The following is a 13,168-nucleotide window of genomic DNA, read 5'->3' on the forward strand; positions in this document are numbered from 1 at the left end:
TCCGCGCATGAAGCCGTACTGTCTGCTGGAGATGCGTCCCGTTGCCATCGCCGTCTGTTCGAGTCGGCTCTTAAGGAGCTTCTCGAAGGTTTTCCCTACGACGGAGAGGAGACAGATCGGTCGGTAGGACTTCGGGTCCTTCACGTCCTTGCCCTCTCCCTTCAGGAGCACTCTGAGGGAGCCCTCCTTCCAGGTGGGGGGAAAGACGCCCCAACGAAGGCACCCGTTGAAGAGGCGAACTAATTGTCCTAACACTATTTTCGCGGCGGCCTTCAGCACTCGGACCTCGATAAGGTCCGGTCCTGGTGCCTTGTCGTTTCTGAACGTGCGAATCGCTCCCGCGACCTCGTCCGGTGAAAACGGAGAGGCGTCCGCGGTGTTTGACGCGACTCGCGCGTTCTCTCTAGTATCTCGCTGCTCGGGCGTGTCATCTTCCGGCCGGTCGTCCGGGACGTGTGCTTCCAGAAGCGTGTTGGCGGTCTCTATCGCGCTCGTGGTGTTTTCGTTGCCTCGCCGGAGGGTGCTGATCACCCTCTCGACACGGAGCTTGTTCGCTTCCAGCTTGTACACGATGCCCCAAGGCTCCGTGTTCCCGTACGACGATACAAAGTTTCGCCAACTTTCGAGTTTCGCCCTCTTCACCTCTCTGCTGTAGTTCCGCAACGAAGTGCGGTACTCCAGCAGTTTTTGGAGGCGTGAGGACTCATCTCTTTCCCTCTGGAAGGCACGTCTCCGTCGGTAGACAGCCTTCTTCATGACTGTGAGCTCTTTCGTCCACCATGGGTTGGACTTCCTAAACCTACGCTTTATTGGCATCGACGCGGTGCAGGCATCTTTAATGATGTCTGTGAGCGTTTCAGCCATCCCTATTGTTTCCTCCGCTGACTCCAGGCTCAGGACTTCGAGCCTCGACCGTGAAAGATCGGACAGGGTCTCGGAGAATCGCTCCCAGTCGGCTCGACGGGTGTCGAACCGAGAGTTTGCGACGCTGCGATTCCCCGTCGCGGCTCTAGGTGCCTGCAGCCTGATGTCAACAGCGTTGTGGTCGCTGGTCGTCCACGCACTTCTTACTGTCCAGCTCCTGATGAACGGAGACATGGAGGGTGACGCCAGGGTCACGTCGATGTAAGACGAGCCCGTTGGCGTCCAGAAGGTTGGTGGTTGAGCTGCGTCGTTCACAACGTTCATGCCAAACGCTGCGATCAGAGTCTCGAATTGAGCTCCTTTCTCGTCTGTGCCCCGAGGGCTCCAGAGCGAGGATTGCGCGTTGGCGTCTGTCGAAACTAGGAGTCTCTTCCCCCTCAGTGCGCAGAACACCTTCTCGAGGTGGCTGAGGTGCTTTTCAATTTCGTCGCTGTGCTGAAAATAGCACGACACCGCGTAAAATGAAAAGCCGGGTGCTAGCACTTCCGCACAGACGCAGTGGGAGTTGCTGAGCTGCGAGACGAAGACCATATCGAAGTTGGGGTTGCAGACCGCAACAGCCGCCCACGGGGGTTGTGGTTCGGCTGCTGCCAACCTCACTCCGGACCCTAGACCGCTAATTTTGTATCGCGCGCCCAGTTGGCTGACGTATGCCTCCTGCAATAGCAGGACGTCTAGCCGCTTCTGAGCGATGAGCTCGCGGACCTCTCCGGTAACTGCAGCTGAACGTCTCATGTTCAGCTGCAGTATCCTAATGTCGGGGATATTTTTAGGTGAGGGCCTAATAACCATAGTCAGTTCGGGAAAGCGACTGATTTATGGCGGCTACATACGCGGGGCAGTCCTTGCTGGTGACGCAATGGGAGGAGGGTTTCTTACCCCTAATGCAGTTTACGCAGTTGGCCGGCTTTTCCTTCTTCGGGCAGGTCTTGAAGCCGTGCCCCGTCTCCGCGCAGTGGCCGCAAGTCTCCTTCTCGGCCTTGCAGAATTTCGCAGGGTGGCCGTACCCTTGGCACTTATAGCACCTGGTCACGTTCACGTGGTCGCGTACCCTGCAGCAGCTCCAACCCACGTACAGCCTCTCTTTTGGAACTAAAAGGTCCCTGGCTCGCTTAGAGACCTCGAAGATTAAGTTGCATCGGTCTCTAGTCTTATCGCCACTCTTATAGACCAATTTTATTTCCTTTGAGAGGCTGGCCGCTTCCTCCTTACTTAAGTTCTGCTGCAGGATAGCGTCCGTCGTCTCCTTGTTGTCCTCCTGGGCCCGTGGGACGTCGAAGACGATGATCCGCGGGCTCCTTTTGGCCGGAGCACCTACAACAAAACCAGCCGCTCTAAGTTTCGGGTTGGCCATCAGGGATGTTACGTCGGTATTATTTGACGTAACGAGCGCAATTCCTGCTCCCTGAACCCTGCGGACGCCCCTGATCTGCAGGCCGTCCGCTCTGGGCGAAACCAGCTCGAAGACTGCCTCCTTAGTCTTCGCACTGTCCTCGTATTTGGCGGTGTCTGACGGCGTGATGATCACCACATTGGGAGGGTCCTGCTTCTGCGTCGACCTGGCTGCCGTAGCGGACCTGACGCCGACGCGTTCGGCATATGTGGTCGGTTTTTTGGCGGTGACGGCTGCGGCGGCGGCGACGGCGACGGCTTTGTCCTGGAGTGCTTGGCAGGAGCGTTTACACTCCTTGGACTCGGCCTGAACTGCTTCGAGACGCCCCTCAAGCCTGCTGCTGTAAACAAGGGCTTTCATAAGCAGGTCATTTATTTTCGCGGCCTGTGCGCACAGGGCGTGCACCACAGTAGACGGGATATCGTTTCCTGGAAGCGTAATCTCATTCGTCAGTAGCCTGTATGCTTTGGCAGCGTCGGCTCTGAGGGCTGCCACGGTCGTCTCCTCCTCCTCCGGGTTAGCTCGGCTCGGCTCCTCTACTATCTCCTGCGTCGTCTGCGTCGCTGGTTTGTCCCTTTTCTTCTTCTTCTTTTTCTTAACCTCTGCCGGCTTCCGGAAGCAGAGGGGCGCGTCCGAGTTGGCTGCCTCGGTCTCCGAGTCCGTGGCCAGACATCGTTTCTGACGGCGGCGGGAGTCGGTCCCTGAAGAGGCGACCTCCATTGTGGAACCGCGTCACGGCCTCTGAAAATGTAAGGTGTTAGCCACGGAAAAAAAAAAAAAAAAAAAAAAAAAAAAAAAAAAAAAAAATTGTTTATGAAAAAGTCCTGAAAGATTGCAAATAATTGTTTAAAATTGTTTAAACAAATTGTTTAAACAATTATTTAAACAATTATTTAATGTCACTGTGTTTTTGTCCGAACACTGTTTGAATTTCGCGCACTGTACTTGTCTTAGTCTGTGGCGGAAACTCGAGCTTCAATTTCGGCCCCCGGAGGTAATTGCTGCCAACCTTCGAAAAATTTTTGAAGTTGGCAGCAGTGGCCCCTTTTTTTCCGTAGAGAGTTTCCTCTCTACTCGGCGGCGGCCAATCAGCGCGCGCGACACCGCTACCGCAGCGCTACCCACGCCGACGGTGGCGTCTCGAAGCTCGAGGTGGGTTTTCGATTTATTTTTCTGTTTTTGCACTTTAGTAGATAGGGACAGTTAGTGTCGTCGTTGTGAGTCTTAAGATGGGCTATGCCTGGGTCCTATGTGGACTATACTAGCCGCTCTCTCGACGCGTGCCGATGGTCTGGCTCTACCCTCGTTCGTTATCGTGACAGGGGAAGACAACGTGCTACTCCCGCTGCCACCTCGAGTCCAACCCAATCCAGGCACTCTTGACGGAGTAGTGTTAAAGTCAATTTATCTCCGCAAGAGGGGCTTCAGCCTGGCCCGAGGGGGCGAACCCCGAGGGGTCCGCCCAGCATGCCGTTCGAATGGCGGAGTGGACAAGTCCACGTCTGCCCGTCACTCAAGTCGGACACGGGACGACTCCAAAGCTAGCGCCGCCTGATAGGAAGCGCAAGCTGGGTCCCGCGACTTGTGTGCACTAGCCCACCCTCTGTCCTTGCAATTAGAGCAGACCGGAGGTTCACTCTTCTTGCTACAGAGCGTGAAGGTATGCCCCTTTTGGGAGCAGTGACCGCACACGTCCTCCTTGAATTTACAACGCTTCGAGGTATGCCCGAAGCGTTGGCAACGGTAGCACCGAAGCACCTGGACGAAATCCCGTACACGACAGGAGTTCCATCCAAGGTAAACTCGGCTACCCCTCTGCTTCAGCCGCTGGAGATTCTGCGGACTGACGGCAACGACCCAGTTGGCTGTCTCCGGGGTCTTGCCAGCCATGCGGCTGACCCGAATTCCCGAAGGCACATCCTTCTGGTTCGCATCGGAGAGATTTTGCCTCCAAATACTGGAGGCAATTTCGTCCTTACCCATCCGACGCGGGACGTCGTAAACTAAAACCTCGGGGTCCCGCTTGGTGGGTAAGGAGACGGACAGACCCGCGCTCCGGAGCTTCTTATTGCCAACGAAGGCTTGCAGGTCCTCCTTTCGGTCGGTCTCGACGACGATGCCACCGGAGTGGATGCGTCGGACCGACTTTACTCGGATCGCCTCCTTCGCTGGTTTAATGAGGGACAGAACAGTAACCTTCGTAACTTCGCTGCTCTGTCCTTTTTCCTTCGGCGGGAAGATTTTTACCACATGCTGCGATTGTGGCCGTCTCCCCGCTTCCGGAGAAGCTCCTTTGCAGTCGACTTTGTTCACATGGGCGTAAGTCGACTGCGCGGCGTTGCAGGCCGTCTTCGGGAGAGTTCCCTTGGACGGCCCAGGTCGCATCGCACTCATTACGGCAGGACGCGCTTTTAGGTCCGCCCTGACCGCGGCGAGCTGCCCTTCGACGAAGCTATTCCGTTGAATAAGCTCCTGGACCAGCTCGTTGAGTGCCTCAACCTCGGCGAGTATCTTTGACCCGGACTCCTTATTGACTTTCGACTCAGGTCGAAAGCAAAAGGTCCGTATTTCGGACACTCGCCTAAAGGCTTCGTCTCTTACGAGATCGAGAGGCCGTACCTTCTGCCCGGAGAACGTCCCCTTCGGTCTCCTGGCCCGGTTTACTGCGGCCTTGCCGGTGGGTGCGCCCGGCTTGGCTCGCTTCGACTTTTTGGTGACGGTTTGCCAACCGTCACCAGTAGGGTCCTCGACACGCTCGGGTGCCGACTGCACCTTCACGAGTGACGTGTCTCCGACTCGTTCGATTACTTCCACGTTACCGGTGTCCGGCGTACCTTCTACCGTGGGCTCGGTTTTCACCGAGACCGCTCGCGTGGGAGTCGCACATCTTTGCAAGATCACACGAGGATTGGCGATATTAATCACCTTCCCGGATCTTGTCTTTCTCACAGACGCGGGGGGACTGACAGCTGCATTTGCAGTTCCCGCGTCTGCGGCGACGGCTTCACTCCGAGTAGGAGCTGGACCCGTCGTCTTTGGACGCTTAGTTTTTGTTTGTTCAATTTTGTTCAGACCCATAATGTGTCTTGGTCTTTCATCCAGTGCGCTCCCCGGCCACCACCGACCCACACAATTTGGAACCCGCCAAAGGCTGAGTTAGGGCTACGCACCGAATATAGTCTGCTGGCTGGGTCGGTTTCCTTACCCAGCCCGCGTCCTCGCCCAGCAGAACCCACTTGCCCGAAGCGTGTGGTCGTTCCAAGCCGATTGACTGGACCAGGGCTGCTTTTCTCGTCCAGCCGCCCATCTAGCCGAAGCAGAGGCCAAAGGTACGTGTTGGGGACGTCTCACCCGCAGGAGAGGGCCCCCTCAGATCCCAGGATCCTCTTTTCCGACGACAAGGGTCGCCACGCACGGCAAACACGTGGGAGACAGCAGTCGGAGAGGCTGCCTCTTCCTCTCCACCACACTTCGTTCAGTTCGCTGCGTATTTAAGAACACGAGCTATCCAGCGGTACCTTTTTCGTGGAGGCTCAAGTGTGGCTAGGGCACGTTTGCCCCTTGCGGCCTGGGTTGCCCAGGGGATTGATTGCATCCCATGTATTCCTGAGCCCAGCGGAGTGTTGTCTAGTGGCGTGTTCCGCCCACGAAAAACGGTCTGAAAAACCGTTTAACGTAAACTGGGGAACTGATGCCACGAGTGACAACAGTTCCCCAGTCGGAAGTCATACAGCACATACAGTGCTGTACAAAGAACACGCCACAGCCCGTATGCTAAATCAGGGCCTCGCCATTATGCGAAGTACTACATGTACGACGCACTGACGGTCTCTAATGCCTTCATCGCCGATACACCCATCGACTCGGCCGATCAACCCTCCTACGCGAGGGCTAGTTCGGGGGTTATCTCCCGCCCTGGGTGGCCACAGACCGCCACCGCCAGTAGATAGGGACAGATGGGAATCTCGTTAATCCATTCATGCGCGTCACTAATTAGATGACGAGGCATTTGGCTATTTTTTTTTTTTTTTTTTTTTTTTTTTTTTTTTTCCGGGGATACGAGCCGGTGACAGGTGGCCGCATTGCCCCGTTATTACGCCTATATGGTAGGCGGCACCAATAAATTCCCCCTTTCCGGTCCCTCACCCTATGCCCGACCGGTCGAACCGCGTAGGTGTTGGGCGGTTCGTCCGCGTCAATGTTCTGCGGTTAAACAATCCCCAGGCTGCCAATCCTCCGACCAAGACCCTCGAGGCGATCACCTTGAGGTCCCGCTGGCCCATCAATCCTGCGCTCAGTAGGCCCCTGCTTGACTTCGCGCTCCATAGTCCTCTCAGCGACAAAGTGGCAGAGAATACGCTGACATCCTCCGTGCCGTTGCTAGAAGCAACTGCACGTCGGAAGCTGGCGTTGTCAGCGTAATACTGGACCTTACGCTTATGCGCAAGATCCAGGATTGTCTGTTCGCTAACCACTTGCGCATCGAGGACCATGCAATCGCCGTCCTTGCATGCTACTAAATCTGGTTTTCTCATTCCCTCATTGGTAGGGATCTTCGGTTCGCGCGCTACCTGAAAACCCCTTTGCACTAAACCACGTGCAAGATAGTCAACTACAGCGTCGTGCCTTCTTATCCGCCCATCATGGGTGCGGTGGCACTGCTGTAGGACGTGGTTAAGGGTCTCAGGCACCGCGCAGCCAGCCCTGCAGAGCCTGTCCTGTCTTCGGCCCCTAGATGTTCGGGACCTAGTCGGAAGGGCGTTGATCCGCAACTTGCAGGAGTTGACGAAGTCTCGTCCTGACAAGAAGCGGGTCCCCTCCGCGACCCATCTGTGCTGCCCCGGGACCCACTTCGACTCTTTCAAAGCGCTGCCATCGACACTCCCGTGAAGAGCATTCGCCCAACGGCGCGCTTCCCTCTCGGAAGTGTCGATGACCTCGCCGTGATCCATCAGGCGTTGCTGCGCCTTCTGGATCTCGAGTCGAAGATAGTCCCCTGGCAGCCCAGACGCGGCCTCAGAAGACAAGGACAGTTCCTTCAGGCGGCTAAGCCGAATCCTGGGCATACTCCACCGAAGCGAAGCAATACCCAGGCCTCCCGAACCGATGGCGGAATGGAAATAGGCCTTAGGTGTATCGGCCGGTAAACTGAGCCACTTCCTCACCGCACCACGTACCGCCACGTCACACCGATTGAGTTTCCCCAATCCCACAGACCCCAACGACGCCGCATAAAATAAGCTTGGCAACAGGAATATTCGCAGAGCGAATAGTCGCTGTTGCGGCTTAAGCGGTGCACGGGAGATCTTATCCAAATCAGCGACCAGCGAGACTGACGGGTCGGAACGCAGACGACCGTCTGGAGTAAAGGGAATACCCAAATACTGCCAGGCGTCCGTCCGCTTCATCGCCACCAGCTTCTGACCACCGAGGAAGAAGTTGCCTTCATCCACGGTAGTCTTCTTCTGGTGGGGAACCGTTCCGATCGAGATGGTAAAAGACTTACCGACATTAACGGACATGCCGCATGATGCCAGGAAGCCCTCCGTACAGTCAAGCAATCGCTGCAGGCCCGTTGTCGTTGAGGCTGCGAGGATTAGGTCGTCGGCGAAGGCTGCCGACCCGATCCTCACCCCGTCGATATCCGCCCCGATGTCTTGGGGGAGGCTCCTGAGGAGTCTGTCCATCACCATGTTGAATATGCCGGGGGACATCGGGTCTCCTTGCCTCACGCCATGCATCGGATGGATGGCATGGGAGTGCCAACCACCCGACACAATGGTCGTGAGAGCATCAGAGTACACCGACCCGACATACTCAATCATGGGAGCGGGACAGCCCCTCAGCTCGAGCGTCTGTAATATCGCGGGGTGAGAAACGGTGTCGAAAGCCTTCGCGACATCAACCGACGCAACAAAAAGCGGCTTATGGCGCGCATGGGAGTGGCGTAGCAGCAAGTCCAGCAAAAACACGTTGTCCGCACACCCGTCTGTCCTACGGAACGCTCTCTGCCTCCCATCCAATCCGATCAATCGACCCATCCGCCTAGCCAGGACCTTGTGGAATCCTCGCACAAGGGTCGAGGCGACGGTGATGGGTCGAAAATCAGACGGAGAAGAAGGCAGTCCGGTTTTAGGAATGAGCACGGTCCTGGCGTCCCTTAGGTGAATAGGGAGTCTGCGACACCACATAATGAGGTTATAGATCCTTTGCAAAACCTCAAGGGGGGTTTTACAAAGGAGTCTCGCAGACAGACCGTCAGGACCAGGTGCTGTCTTCCTACCCGGAAGCGCCCTCCGTAGTTCATCCGGATTAACAGGAGACCACAGAGAGGAGATGGTGTCCTCTCGGTTTTCACCCGGAGGACAGCTGTCGCGCGCACCTGTCATAAGGGCTTCCCAATAGGGAACCATAACATCTTGAGGGATGCCATGGTCACCTACGGGGCCATCCCTTATGACATCCAAACAGCGCCGGGGGTCCTTACGCCACAGTTCTTGCACTATGCCGTAATTCCTCCGGCGCTGTCTGCGTCGCGAGAGCGGTTCCTCCGATTGCGCACGGCGGCCTCGACGCACGACACTCGCTGCATGAGGTACCGGAAAGATATCCGCCAGGTAAGCGGTGAGCCTTTCCAGAATATTCCCGCGATCCTCTCTTCCAACCAGGGCACAGATTTCATCCAGGGTATTAGCCTGGAATCCATCGCACCCTAGTGGTTCAAGGCCGCGGAAATACTCCAGGAAGACCCGATCGCTATCCTGGACCTCCACCGCGAGATCGGGCGCCTCAGCCACCGGCTGCAGTGACTCCTGTTGAATGCGGCCAACGTGCTCCATCACAAGCGCTCGGTAGTCCTTGTGCTTCCGAGCGCCCTTGATGGCATCTAGCGACCTGCCAGGCAGGAACCCAATGAGCGCTTGATTGATGAAGCGCACACCCTTCATGGACAGTTCTGCCTCGCGCCGCGCCAGCAAAGACACCTCCTCAGCACTCCAACGTGCCCTTGCTGGCGCTGCGCGGTTCACATCATCTGACCAATCAGGGTGAGCGGACCTCATGTGAACGCCCCTACCGATCTTGGTAGCGAAGGATCTATCGCAGCCTGGGAATTGACAAGGGAAATCGACCGGTCGGGAAGGGGGATCCCCAGAGCTCGGTCCCGGAAGGGGGGAAATTGCTGGCCTAGGGGCGGCAAAGGCCGCCCCTCTACGTGTACCCATCCGAGGCATTGTTTTGTCGCGAGGGCCAACAAAATTACAGCACGAGGGGGCTGGCAACCCCCAAGCGCCAATGTCGCCTGAACCCCGTTAGCGTTACCCGGCGAGAACCTATGGGAGGTGGGGAAGACTTGGACGGGAGAGGCTAATGGACCTAACGAGAGGTCTATATTGCGCATCACCGTCCCTGTAACTACAACAAGAGAGTCATAGTTACTCCCGCCGTTTACCCGCGCTTTTTTGAATTTCTTCACGTTGACATTCAGAGCACTGGGCAGAAATCACATTGCGTCAACACCCGTGGGGGCCATCGCAATGCTTTGTTTTAATTAGACAGTCGGATTCCCCTAGTCCGTGCCAGTTCTGAGCTGAGCGTTGAATGGCGGCCGAAGAGGACGACCGCACCGATGGGAAACGCCACGGAAGCCTCGCAGCAAGGAAGATCCGCGGGAGGCCAAGGCACGGGACCGAGCTCGGATCCCAGCCACGAGAGCCGTTCACCTCGCCCAGGCCCGGCACGTCAGCCAGACCCGCTTCCCGACCAAGCCCGACACGCCCCGCTCCTCAGAGCCAATCCTTATCCCGAAGTTACGGATCCAATTTGCCGACTTCCCTTACCTACATTAATCTATCGACTAGAGGCTCTTTACCTTGGAGACCTGCTGCGGATATGGGTACGAACCGGCGCGACACCTCCACGTGGCCCTCTCCTGGATTTGCAAGGTCCGAGGGGATGATCCGGACACCGCCGCAACTGCGGTGCTCTTCGCGTTCCAAACCCTATCTCCCTGCTAGAGGTTTCCAGGGAACTCGAACGCTTATACAGAAAAGAAAACTCTCCCCGGATCTCCCGACGGCGTCTCCAGGTCATTTTGGGTTACCCCGACGAACACTCTTACGAGGGCCCGAATGGTATGCGGTTCCGCTGCCGGGTTCCGGAATAGAAACCGGATTCCCTTTCGCCCAATGGGTGTTTTTTGTGCATGTATATAATAACAAAATATGCTGCGATTTATATAATAATAAAAAAAATAATAAAATAGCTGCGTTTTTTTTACAAGTGTTTAACGTCTTAGGACACCTCATCTACATAGGATTTCTCTTAGGGCTTAGGATCGACTGACTCGTGTGCAACGGCTGTTCACACGAAACCCTTCTCCACGTCAGTCCTCCAGGGCCTCGCTGGAGTATTTGCTACTACCACCAAGATCTGCGCCGACGGCGGCTCCAGGCAGGCTCACGCCCAGACCCAGTTCTGCTTACCAAAAATGGCCCACTTGGCACTCTGATCCACATTTTTATCTCTCTATATAATGCCATCGTAATAATAATAATATAATAAAAAAAAAATTTTCTCTCTTGGCTTCATAATTCAAGCAAGCCAAAGTTCTCACCCATTTAAAGTTTGAGAATAGGTTGAGGTCGTTTCGGCCCCAAGGCCTCTAATCATTCGCTTTACCAGATGAGACTCGCAAACGTCCATTGAAAAGAACGAGCGAGTGCCAGCTATCCTGAGGGAAACTTCGGAGGGAACCAGCTACTAGATGGTTCGATTAGTCTTTCGCCCCTATACCCAGTTCCGACGATCGATTTGCACGTCAGAATCGCTACGGACCTCCATCAGGGTTTCCCCTGACTTCGTCCTGACCAGGCATAGTTCACCATCTTTCGGGTCCCAACGTGTACGCTCTGGGTGCGCCTCTTCTCGCTATGACAACGAGACGCCCCGGGAGTGCGAGGCCGCATCGTGACGCGGCCCATCCTCCCTCGGTCGACGCAAAGGTCAACTTTCACTTTCATTATGCCTTTAGGTTTAATCGAGTCCCAATGACTCGCGCACATGTTAGACTCCTTGGTCCGTGTTTCAAGACGGGTCCTGAAAGTACCCAAAGCAGTAGCGTCGCTGACCGGTAATGTTGTTCAAAAAAGGTTGGCCAGTTCGAGGACACCGCCTGCCAACAGCTGGCTAGGCCCGGAGCCGGCACCAGGTCCGTACCATCCGGGTAATTTACTAACCGAGCTTGCGGCGGGCCTGAACGCAAATACATTCGAAAATGGAGCAAGTTGCGGCCCAATACCGTAAAATAGTGTACCGTCACGCAGCCGGCCGGGCGATCGAGCGTCTGTCGTGTACGCGCGAAGACGACGCCGACAGTCAACAACTCGTGCCGTAGACCGACACGCAACGGGTCGCGACGTTCTACAAGGGGAGAAGTGCACGACTACGTTGCCGGAACATTTGCCGAAGACGGTGTGCCCTCGCATTGGCATCCACGAAGGGAACCATTCGGGGTATCGCACGCCAACGGAAGCCGAGCCTCGTTATCGATGAATCTCCCCATTCGATCTTTTGGGTTTCTCAGGTTTACCCCTGAACGGTTTCACGTACTCTTGAACTCTCTCTTCAAAGTTCTTTTCAACTTTCCCTCACGGTACTTGTTCGCTATCGGTCTCGTGGTCATATTTAGCCTTAGATGGAGTTTACCACCCACTTAGGGCTGCACTCTCAAGCAACCCGACTCTAAGGAGAGGTCCTCCCGAAACGCGTACCGGTCGCTACGGGCCTGGCACCCTCTATGGATAAATGGCCCCATTCAAGATGGACTTGGACGCGGTTGCGACGTTACGGGATAAATTGACCCTCCTGAACACTACATTTCCCAACGGCGGAACTCCGCGGGATTCAGTGCTGGGCTAATTCCTGTTCGCTCGCCGCTACTAAGGAAATCCTGGTTAGTTTCTTTTCCTCCGCTTAGTAATATGCTTAAATTCAGCGGGTAATCTCGCCTACTCTGAGGTCGTCGGAACGTGAAAAAAAATTTTTTCAGAGCTTCCCCCCCCGAAAGCATTTTGCGAAACGTGTACAGAGCAACACAAAAAAAAAAAAAATAAAAAAAACACAAAAAACCCTTAAAGCAAAAAAAAAACCGTTTATCGCGCCTCACCAATATATCTTTTATAAAATTCGATATCCTCTCCAAATATAGATCTTCGAAACACTCGCAAGACGATTACAATCGGTATAACTTTAACGTCCGTCCGAAAAGTACTTTCGGGGACTAGACGACCGATTGATCTCGTGCGGTTTCGCTATTCGATCATTTGAAGAGAACAAAAAGATATATGGGGCGACCGACAAACGGTTTTCCGTAGAACCAGACTCGCGATTGCGTTGACACACACATCATAGCCACACCAATAGAAGAGTTTTAGGACGGTAACCCGGGTGGGGTGTTCTTTACTCAGAATATGTGCAACATCGGATCTATATAGCCATCGATACAATTCGTACACAAATGTGTCGTACGAAGAGAGAGACTTTTTTTCCTCTGGCAACATAACGGTAAGAGACATCCTTCCACACTCATAGGTTCCACTCCCTGGGGCTATGATATATATATATATACATATAAATTCAAATTCGAAGCAACGGTCACAATTCTACTCTATATTTTTGCGGGTTATGTGTTCTTTCGTTCAATTTCTTTCATGCGTTCGTTCGATCTCTGTACACAGTCTTCACATAGGACAGACTCGTGTAGTACGCTTTCGTGGGTTAAACCCATCTCGTTTCATTTCAGGCGACGTCGGGAGCGCGTTGAAAATGTACCAGTGAAATCTCGATAGTTCT

This window comes from Megalopta genalis, unplaced genomic scaffold, assembly GCF_051020955.1.
Source record: "Megalopta genalis isolate 19385.01 unplaced genomic scaffold, iyMegGena1_principal scaffold0068, whole genome shotgun sequence".
In the NCBI taxonomy this organism is placed as follows: domain Eukaryota; kingdom Metazoa; phylum Arthropoda; class Insecta; order Hymenoptera; family Halictidae; genus Megalopta; species Megalopta genalis.